Source organism: Rhinopithecus roxellana, chromosome 6 (genome assembly GCF_007565055.1).
Source record: "Rhinopithecus roxellana isolate Shanxi Qingling chromosome 6, ASM756505v1, whole genome shotgun sequence".
Lineage (NCBI taxonomy): Eukaryota > Metazoa > Chordata > Mammalia > Primates > Cercopithecidae > Rhinopithecus > Rhinopithecus roxellana.
Window position 1 is genome coordinate 146,490,961 of NC_044554.1, and position 9,990 is coordinate 146,500,950.

The following is a 9,990-nucleotide window of genomic DNA, read 5'->3' on the forward strand; positions in this document are numbered from 1 at the left end:
TGAGTATCACAGATTATTCTAACACTCACTTTCATCATTTCCTTCATGAGGAAAGAGGGCTACGAAGGTTAAATGACTTATATGAGGTCACAAAGTCACCTGGAGACAAAATCAGCAGTAGGATCTCGGTTTCCAGCCCAGTGCAATTTCTGCTCTATCCCACTGACTTCATTGTTGAGGTAGGTAGTAGCGTAAAGGGAAGAGCTACCCCTTAAGGGATGTTTCTTTCTATCAGCCTTTAGAGGATCAGGTGTATTTGCTGGTGGTAGACTGACAGCCCAAATACTTCAGCGAAACCCTACATTGATGTCAGAACGCTGGACACCACAAAGCTCTGGGAAGCATTTTATAATAAGGGCTCAACCGTTTCCTCTTCAAATGTCCTGCTTAATCACATAAGTTCCTGATACGGTTTGGCTGTGTCCCCACCCAAGTCTCATGTTGAATCATAGTTCCCATTATCCCTAAATGTCCTTGGAGGGACCCGGTGGGAGGTAGTTGAATCATGGGGCGGTTACCCCCATGCTGTTCTCGTGATAGCAAGTGAGTTCTCACGAGATCTGATGGTTTTATAGATGCTCTCCCCTCCTTCCCTCTGCACTTCTCCCTGCTGCTGCCACATGACAAAGGATGTGTTTATTTCTCCTTCCGCGATGATTATAAGTTTCCTGAGGCCTCCCCAGCCCTGCGGAACTGTGAGTCAATTAAGTCTTTTTCCTTATTAATTACCCAATCTTGGGTATATACTTATAGCAGTGTGAGAACTGACTAATACAGTTCCTTAGGAAGCCCCTGCTGGGTATGGATGGGGAGTGAAGCAAGGAAGGCCCAGAAGCTGCCGCTGGCTAAAAGACAGTGAAGAAAGTGTGCAAAATCTCCACCATCACCAGAGGAAGAGAGCTTGGCAGCAAAGTTACTTCTATGAACGGGCGAGTTGAAGTGAACGGGGTCTTGGGCAAAACTGAAGTGTAGTTAGTCGGGTTTGTCTCTGGTGGGCTTTCGGCTCCACTCCCTGCATCCCATTCTTACCTCCTGATGGTCCCCTCTTAGGCCCAGGGCTACCACCTTTCCTTGGAGCATAGGTGGGGACCCTCCAGCCAGGGTCCTTCTTTCACAGGGAGTCAGAACCCTCTGCTCAGGAATTGCCCTGCCCCAGGTCAGCCATCTATCAAAAGCCCCACTATCCCCCAAAGACCCGCCCTCAAGCAGTAGATGTGCAGCAAGGGTGCCGCAAATGTCATTCCCGTGACCCGGAAGCAGTCTAGTGTGTTACCTCTCTCAGGGCTGCTATGGGCTGAATTGTGTTTCCCCAAAATTTCTATGCTGCTTCCCTAACCCCCAGCACCTCAGAATCCAACTCTGGATAGGACCTGTGAATAAGTGATTAAGTTAAAATAGGGTCCTGTGGATGGGCCCTAACCCAATCTAACTGGTGTCCTTTTAAGAAGAGACACCAGAGATGTGCACACACAGAGACAAGGCACGTGAGGACACAGAGACAAGGCGGCCACCTGCAAGCCAGGGAGAGGGGCCTCAGGGAAGCCAACCCTGCCTATGCCTTGATCTTGGACTTCCAGCCTCCAAAACTGTAAGACAACAAATGCCTGTTGTTTAACCCCCTGGTCCATGGTATTTTGTTATGGCAGCCCTAGCAAATGGATACAGGGGTATTTGAAATGTAATTGAGAGAGTTCCTAGGAAATGGAATCACTGCCTTGATTCAGAGAAATTAATGGAGGAGTTGGCAGTGTCGTGACACATGGTGGGAAAGGTGTTTGAGGGCCACTGCTCCTCAGGTCACACCGTGGAGGTGGTGGTCTGCTCTCCCTGTGTGAGCCAGGGCTGGCTGACACACACACACACACGTGCACGCACACACCCCCACACACACACCACAAACACACACACACACACCCACCACAAACACAGACACACATGTACATCATACAGAAACAGACACACACAGACCACACACACCTCATACACAGACACACTGCATGCACATATACACACACACACCTACCACACACGCTTCATACACAAGTGCACACACACACCCGCCACACATACATACACACATATGTACACACCACACACACATACACACACATATACACACACCATACCCATACACATACACACATATACACACACCACACACATACACACACAAATACACACCACACACATACATCAACACACACATATATATCACACACACAACACATACACACCACATATGCACCCACCACACACATCACACAAAACACACACACACACAAGCATATACACACACCATACACACACATGACATACAACACACACATACACACCACATTGCGTACACACACACCACACTCATACACCACACACACGTACATATTCATATACACACACGTGTGTGTTCACACTTGGAGTGAGTCCTTGGCATCGTGAGGCATGCTTCGCAAGACCTTCATTAATTCCCCAAATCGCAATAGTAACAGTGGAAACATGGCTTTTGAGGGCCGTCTACAGACCCAGCCACAGCAGGGACATGGGCTGCCCAGCGGCCTGCCAGCACCACAGGTCACATGCAAGTAGTGCTCTGCACGCCATAGCTTGTTTCAACCTCCCAAGAGTGGTAGGAAGGTATTGTTTTTCACTTTAAAAAAGGACCCACGCTGTGACATTTGAGGTCACCCCAAATACTCAAGGCCACCACGAATGCTACATCTCCAATGAACATCACATGTATTTTCTCAGTTCCTGGTCCTGTCATCTCCCCACTCTCCTGGGCTGGTTAAAATAGCTGCTTCTTGCTCCTCTCTCACCGCTCCGCATTGGCCCATCCAGTACCCATTTGTTCCCTAAGTACTGTTGATTCTCATTTGTGTTATTTCCACAGCCAAAATCTGAGTGAAATGGGTATAAATCATGACCTAGAATACAGTTCAATTATTCCTATGATGAAAGGGTAAGTTGTTTTCTAGACAGTTTTTCATATAGACACTATTAAGGAGATGAAATATCTCAAACATGTTTTTTCATGCAATTTTAGGAAATTCACAAACCCAGGTGAGTTGATGCTAGGTGCACAAACTCCAGGTTAGGAACCCCTGGTATCCTGTGCTTTATAAAAATTATTTTTAATTGTGGTAAAATACACATAACATCAAGTTTACCATCTTAACCATTGTTAAGTACAGTCAGCAGCATTAGGTACATTCATACTGTTGTGCAACCATCACCACCATCCATCCCCAGAACACTTATAACATGAAAAACTGAAACTCCATCCCCATTAAACAACTCCCCATTCCTCCCTCCCATAGCCCCCGCCAATCACCATTCTACCTTCTATCTCTATGAATTTAACTATTCCAGGATGTTGTGTACGTGGAGTCATGCAGTATTTGTCCTTTTGTGAGTGGCTTATTTCACTTAGTAGAATGTCCTCAAGGTCATCCATGTTGTAGCATGGGTTAGAATTCCCTCCTTCTGAAGGCTGAATCATATTCCATTGTAGGTACAGTCAGCCTCTGGATATCTGTGGGTTCTGTGTCCATGGATTCAACCAAATGCAGATCAAAAATATTAAAAAGGCTGGGCACGGTAGCTCATGCCTGTAATCCCAGCACTTTGGAAGGCCGAGGCGGGATCACTTGAGGTCAGGAGACCAAAGCCTGGTCAACATGGTGAAACCCCATCTCTACTAAAAATACAAAAATTAGCCGGTCAGTCATAGTGGTGCACGCCTGTAGTTCCACCTAGTCAGGAAGCTGAGGCAGGAGAATTGCTTGAATGCAGCAGGCAGAGGTTGCAGTGAGTTGAGGTTGTGCCACTGCACTCCAGCCTGGGTGACACAGCAAGACTCTGTCTCAAAAAAAAAAAAAAAAAAAAAAAAAAATATATATATATATATATATATACACACACACACACACACACACATATATTTACATATATATACACACATATAAATTGCATCTGTACTGAACATGTGCAAACTTTTTTCTTGCTATTATTCCCTAAACAATACCATATAACAATTATTTACACAGCATTTATATTGTATGAGGCATTATAAGTAATCTAGAGATGATTTAAAGTATTTGGGAGAATGTACATAGTTTACACGCAAATGGTACACCATTTCATATCCACAGATTTTGGTGTCTGTGGTTGTTCCTGGAACCAATTCCCTGTGAGTACCGAGGAGCACCTATACATATCACATGCTGCTTATTCATTTATCGGTGGGTGGATACTGCAGCAGTCTCCATCCCTTGCCTACTGTGAATAATGCTGGTATGGACATGTGCTATCCTGCTTTTATATTTACAAACTCTTCACTAAATTATCAGATTCTCACAATGACCTTGCGAAACACGTATCATGATTACTTTCTCATTTTTCAGATGAGGACACTGTGACTTTATATGGCCATGTTTCCATGGTTAATATTGCAATTTGGGGAATTAATGAAGGGCTTGGGGAGCATACTTCACAATGCCAAGGATTCACTCCAAGTGTGGGCACACATGCATGTGTATGTGTGTGTGGTATATGTGTGTGTATGTGAGTGCAATGTGTGATGCGTATGTGAGTGTATGTATGTGTGTGTGTGTGGTGGATGTGCGTGTGGTGTGTGAGTGTATGCGGTATGAATATGTGTGATGTGTATGTGTGTGTGCATGTGATGTATATGTGTGTGTGTTGTGTGTATGTGTGTGGTGTGTGTGATGTATATGTGAGTGTGTGTGCTGTCTGTGTGGTGTGTGTGTGATGTGTATGTGTGTGATGTGTGTGTATGTGGGTTGTATGCGTGTGTGATGTGTGAGTGTGTATGTGTATATATAGTGTGTGTATGTATAGCTAGGTATAGACATAGGATAGAATGGTTTTGTCCATGATTCCTGGCCCATAACTCCCATAGCCCTTTTGTTATCATGTTGGGTGCTTTAGGCCTCAGAAAACGGAACCCCTCTCTCGACTTTCTCCTGCCCTCCTTTTTCCCACTCCTTTTTCTCCCCAAGGCAGGAATATTCCCCCACCTCTCTTGGAGCTGACCCTAAAGAAAATTTCTGACCTACCTTGCCTGACCGTAGGTCTTAAGAGCCCCATTTCAGAAGGGGTCCCGCCCCATCCCTGGGGAAGGAAAGCCACACGGAGAGGCCAAGAAGGATCTGGACAGACAGGCCCTGCTGGGTTCCGCACTCCGTCTGTTAGTGCTGGATGGTGCCCTTTGTGTCCAGTCACCTTTCCACGTGGTTGTCCATGCTTCCATCACGCCTGTCCAGTGATATCTCCATAAAGGCCAAACAGGATGGGATAGGATGAGCTTCGGGATGGCTGAGCATGTGGAGATGTGGAGGGTGGTGCACCGGGGAGGGCTGGGAGCTCTGCGCCCCTCATGTGCCTTCTCCTATGCGTCTTCACCTGTATCTTTCCTACTGTTCTATATGATAAACCGGTTAACATAAGTGTTTTGCTGAGCTCCGTGAGCCACTCTCACAAATTAATCAAACCCAAGGAGGGGATGATGGGATCCCCAATTTATAGCCGGTCAGTCAGAAGCACAGGAGAGACAACCTGGGGCCTGGGGATCAGCACCGGAAGTGAGGTGAGTCTTGTGGGACTGAGTCCTCGGTCTCAGTGGGATCATCTGTGGTCTCCGGGTGTGTCATGTCAGAACTGGATTGGAGGCCCCTCAGCTGGTGTCTGCTGCAGAACTGATTGCTTGTTGGTGGGGAGAAATCTCCACATGTTTGGTCGAGAAGTCTTCTGTGTGGATCGTTGTGGTGTGAGGGGAGAGGAAAAATCATTTGTGTTTTTTCCTACTCAGACACAGAAGCTCAAAGTTCACAGTTACTGTACGATCAAGCAGGGTTTGAATGCAGGTTTTCCCAAACCAAGAGTACCTGAATTTCAGCTCCGGTGGTTAAACCGGGGACCACACATGTCCTTCATTTGTTTTTGACGGGGAAAGGAATACTGTTTAAAAGAGTCTCCTCCCCAGGACTTCACTGAATAACGGAAGGTGGGGGGGACACCCTTGGTTTCCAGAATAATCTGAAATATTCTCAGGGGTCCTGAGTGAATATAACGCTAATCCCCATGAAAACTTTCCATTCTGGGGGCTCCTGAGGCCTGGGGTAAGAAGGAGGGGATGCGTCCCCCAAGCTCATGATGGGGAGGCACAGAACCCCATGTCTGTCCCCTTAGACAGCCTCCTTCCCCTAGAGAAAAGGGGGCTTGATGCCCACAGCACACAGGCTGGATGGGAGGTGGGGGCGTGAAGAGGCAGCCTGGGCACTAATTCCTGGGAGAACTGGTACCCACAACTACCCCACTAAGCCTCGCCTGCAAGAAGAGCTGTCCCTGAGCCCTGTTGAAAGGCTCCAAAACATTAAATGCCTGTAATTTTGACATGTCAGATATTTAATAAGAAACAAATTAGCACTTCGGTCTTTTTTTTTTCCCGAGACAATCCAATTTCTATACCAGGCACCAACTTCTATATTTCAAAATGCATTTTTGAAGGTTAATTAGAGAAGCAGCAGAGATAGTGTTTTCCAAGAGGGATTTTTCTAGTTCCTTCCAGGTCTATGGATGGCAGAAAAAAATAACTTTCAGACACTGTAAATTGAGTGCGTGAAGCTGTGAGAATAAACCCGTCTCATTAGTCATTGTGTCAATTATAGTATCTAAGGAACAATTTTGTAGCAATAGCATATTTATTTGATGTTTCAAAAGCTACCTGGACCCACTGTTAGGAGGTATTGGCTCTTAATGCTCCGAGTACCTCTTTAACAAAATGGCACTCCATAAAAATTTAGTGTGTTCCTACTGTAATTAAATGGCCCTAGTCATTTTTGCATTTATGATATAAACTATAATGGCTGTAAAATCCCGCAATTAACTTTCCTTGCGCCAACATTTCATACTTGAGAAATTCTCATTACAAATTTCATTACTGATTCACTTATCTGTAATTTGTCCTATGTAACCTAAAGAATATTAACAAATTTAGAGTCACTTTTGCTCTATTAAAAACGAAATATAAAAGTCTTTCACCTAGTGAGTCAGTCATGATACTTCAAAGACCCCCTGAGTGGGTCAAGTGTGATGGTGAGGACGGGAAGGAAAAGAGAGAGCGCATTTGATTGGAAAGAGCGAAGTGGATGTGGAGGAAAGTAAGCGCGTGTCATAGAGCTCGCTGGCCTCTGCAGCGACCAGGCACAGACACACTTGAGTGAGTCCAGAGAAAGTGAACTGAGCACTGGAGAAACAACTGGGGAAGTAAATGAAGGGCCGGGGTTTCCTATCCAGGGACCCAGAGCGCTTACCACTTCTGCTTTGGCTCTCCTCTCAGGTGCTCCTTTCTCTCTGGGGTCAGGGCTGGCTGGAGTGAAGCCTGCCGCAGTGTAAGCCGCCCTTCTGCCAGGTTGCTTTGGCAGGAAGTCTGTCTAAGAAATTTCGCTGTTACCAATGGCAGTGACAAGACGGAAGAGGAATTCAACTGAGAAGGTCCCCACCTGAGGGATACGTGTATTTTGATTTTCCATCTCTCCAGGCACGGTTGTCTTGAGGGGGAATTTGGAGAAACTTTCCTCCTCCTTTAAGCCTCCTCTTCCCACACTTTAAAGGCAGAAACAAAAATACATCCACATTAAAGTGAAGTGAAAGTTGACTGCCCTAGTGTCAAGGGCCCTGAATTCTCATCCTCGTGCTGTCATGATCTTGCCGGTGACTGTGGCAAGTCTTATGACCTGTCTGGGCCCCAGTGGCCAGACTAGGAAAGGAAAGAGTTTCACTAGGATGACAGCTGAGACCTTATATTCTTCCAAGAACAGTTCATTTTCTGGTAGAGAAAGCCAAGAGCTTCTCCTTACCCAACAAATGGGTGATGTGGGGTTCCCTGCCAGCCGCTGGGTTCAGCACAATGATCTCCACAAGCAGCAGCCTGCGTAAATATTTTCCCCAATAACATCTATTCCAGCACTTCCCTGCCTTCCATAACTACATTTATTTCATTCTAATTTGTAATTAACTTTTACAAAATTAAGTTGGAGATGGAAAATTACTGTCCTGACATAAATAACCCTGCCGCTGGATGTGACAGTGTTAACGCAATCAACAATATGATTCATAAAGAAAGAAATGTTGTCATACTTATTACTTCTGTGTGCTCCATCTTTTATAGAATATTACTGTGTGAATTGAAATTTTATATGATTTAATAAGCCTCAAAAAGATATTATGGCCAAGTAACCACATAACTGTAACAAATCGTCCTCCTCCCTCATTACAGAGCCTTCCTTGCACGCGGGGCTCTCGGTCTCATTATGAGTGGTGTCTTTGACAACCCAGGGCCCATTAAAAACACCTTGAAGAAAGCATTCACCACGCTATGGAGCTTCACAATCTATACCAGGCTGGAATCCTTGAGGGTGGCGTTATCAAATGAGGAAACAATTCCTTTCATTTTTCATCCTAAGACTCAGGCAGCAAACATGTTATCTGGCCCTATAAGCACCCCCATGCTTCTGTGAGACCCAAGCAGGTTCTGCATCACCACGACAGCCACGGAGGTCAAATCATCAAAACAGTAGCAGAGGAAGGGGTTTATTGCTCCTCCAAATCTTCAGCTGGTTTTATAGGGTTACCAGTTTAAAGTTTCTTTGTTTTCAGAGCATCAGACTCCCATCTGTAGCTGATAGCCATTTTTCAAAGGTTTCTGGCTCACCCAGGAATTCATTAGGGTGGACAGAAAAGAACAGTGGATAGAATAGACCAGCAGGGCAATCTGAGCCCCACTCCCTACCCCTTTACATTGGTTCTTGGTCCCTGTGACTCATCCAAACTCCCTTGCATTCCAGTCTGGAATGTGAAAGCTGGAAATGTAAGTGCTCTGTAATCACAGGCAGTGGTTTTCTTGGAGCCTGGTGTGATTTTTGTAGCTTGCAGCAATATGTGGGACACACTTGCACTGAAGAATTTAATGACTTGTTTTACTGCTGCCTGCCATCAATATTTATCTACATTAACTGAAGAAAGGCATTACTCGAAATGGCGTTTCACACCTCTGAGCATTATACAGTAATTCTAAAGTCATACGTTGTACCAAATTCTCTGGGCAAACACAGAGATACAGTATGAATGGAAATAATCCAAGTTGAAGTTTTTAAAACTTGAATTGTCTGCAGCAATCTGGAAAACCAAAGTCAAAATGACTCGAATTGCTATGTTTGGGAATGATTGGATTAAAAGCAATAGAAACAATCGTTTCTCAGCTTGGTTTTTCTTGAATTAGCAGGAGCACATTTCAAGTATGTTTAATAGAAAAGGAAAACTGGGCCAGGCACAGTAACCCCAGCACTTTAAGAGGCCGAGGTGGATGGATCACCTGAGGTCAGGAGTTCAAGACAAGCCTGGGCAACATGATGAAACCCCATCTCTACTAAAAAATCAAAAATTAGCTGGATGTGGTGGCAGGTGCTGAGATCGCGCCACTGCAACTCCAGCCTGGGTGGCAAGTGCAAAACTCTGCCTAAAGAAAGAAAGAAAGAAAGAAAGAAAGAAAGAAAGAAAGAAAGAAAGAAAACCTGACCAGGTGTTAAGACAATGCAGATGCATGTCATGCTACTTTCTGCACTGAGGCAAGGAAGGCTGAATTACCCTTTCCATTTCCCCTCACCCACCTCTGCTGGTTAGTTTTTCTCTCTCAGTTTCCCATTGCCAGAGAGCCCTTCTCTGACCATATTTGATCACATTTCTTGGCTTGCATTTCTTCAGTGGACTTATCTGAAGGAATCTTTTCTGTTACATGCTGGTGTGTGCACTTGTTATTTGCCTCCCCCACCCTCAGCGAGGAAGCTCCCTGAGGGCAGAAACAACCCTGGCTTCCTCATGTCCTGCATGGAATCCCAGCACAGGCCTGGTATGTGGCGGGGGCCACTCAACCTCTGAAGAATGAATTATTATCTTCACTGGGAGAACACGAGC

General features: G+C 45.3%; 1 non-coding gene across 1 annotated transcript; it reads left to right on the forward strand.

Moving 5' to 3' along the window:
* The first annotated feature begins 1,334 nt into the window (after window positions 1–1,334).
* Window positions 1,335–8,570, forward strand: LINC02860. The gene is made up of 3 exons (XR_747184.1): window positions 1,335–1,588; window positions 2,888–2,956; window positions 8,297–8,570. It is a non-coding gene; the product is annotated as a long intergenic non-protein coding RNA 2860 (transcript).
* Window positions 8,571–9,990: the final 1,420 nt, after the last annotated feature.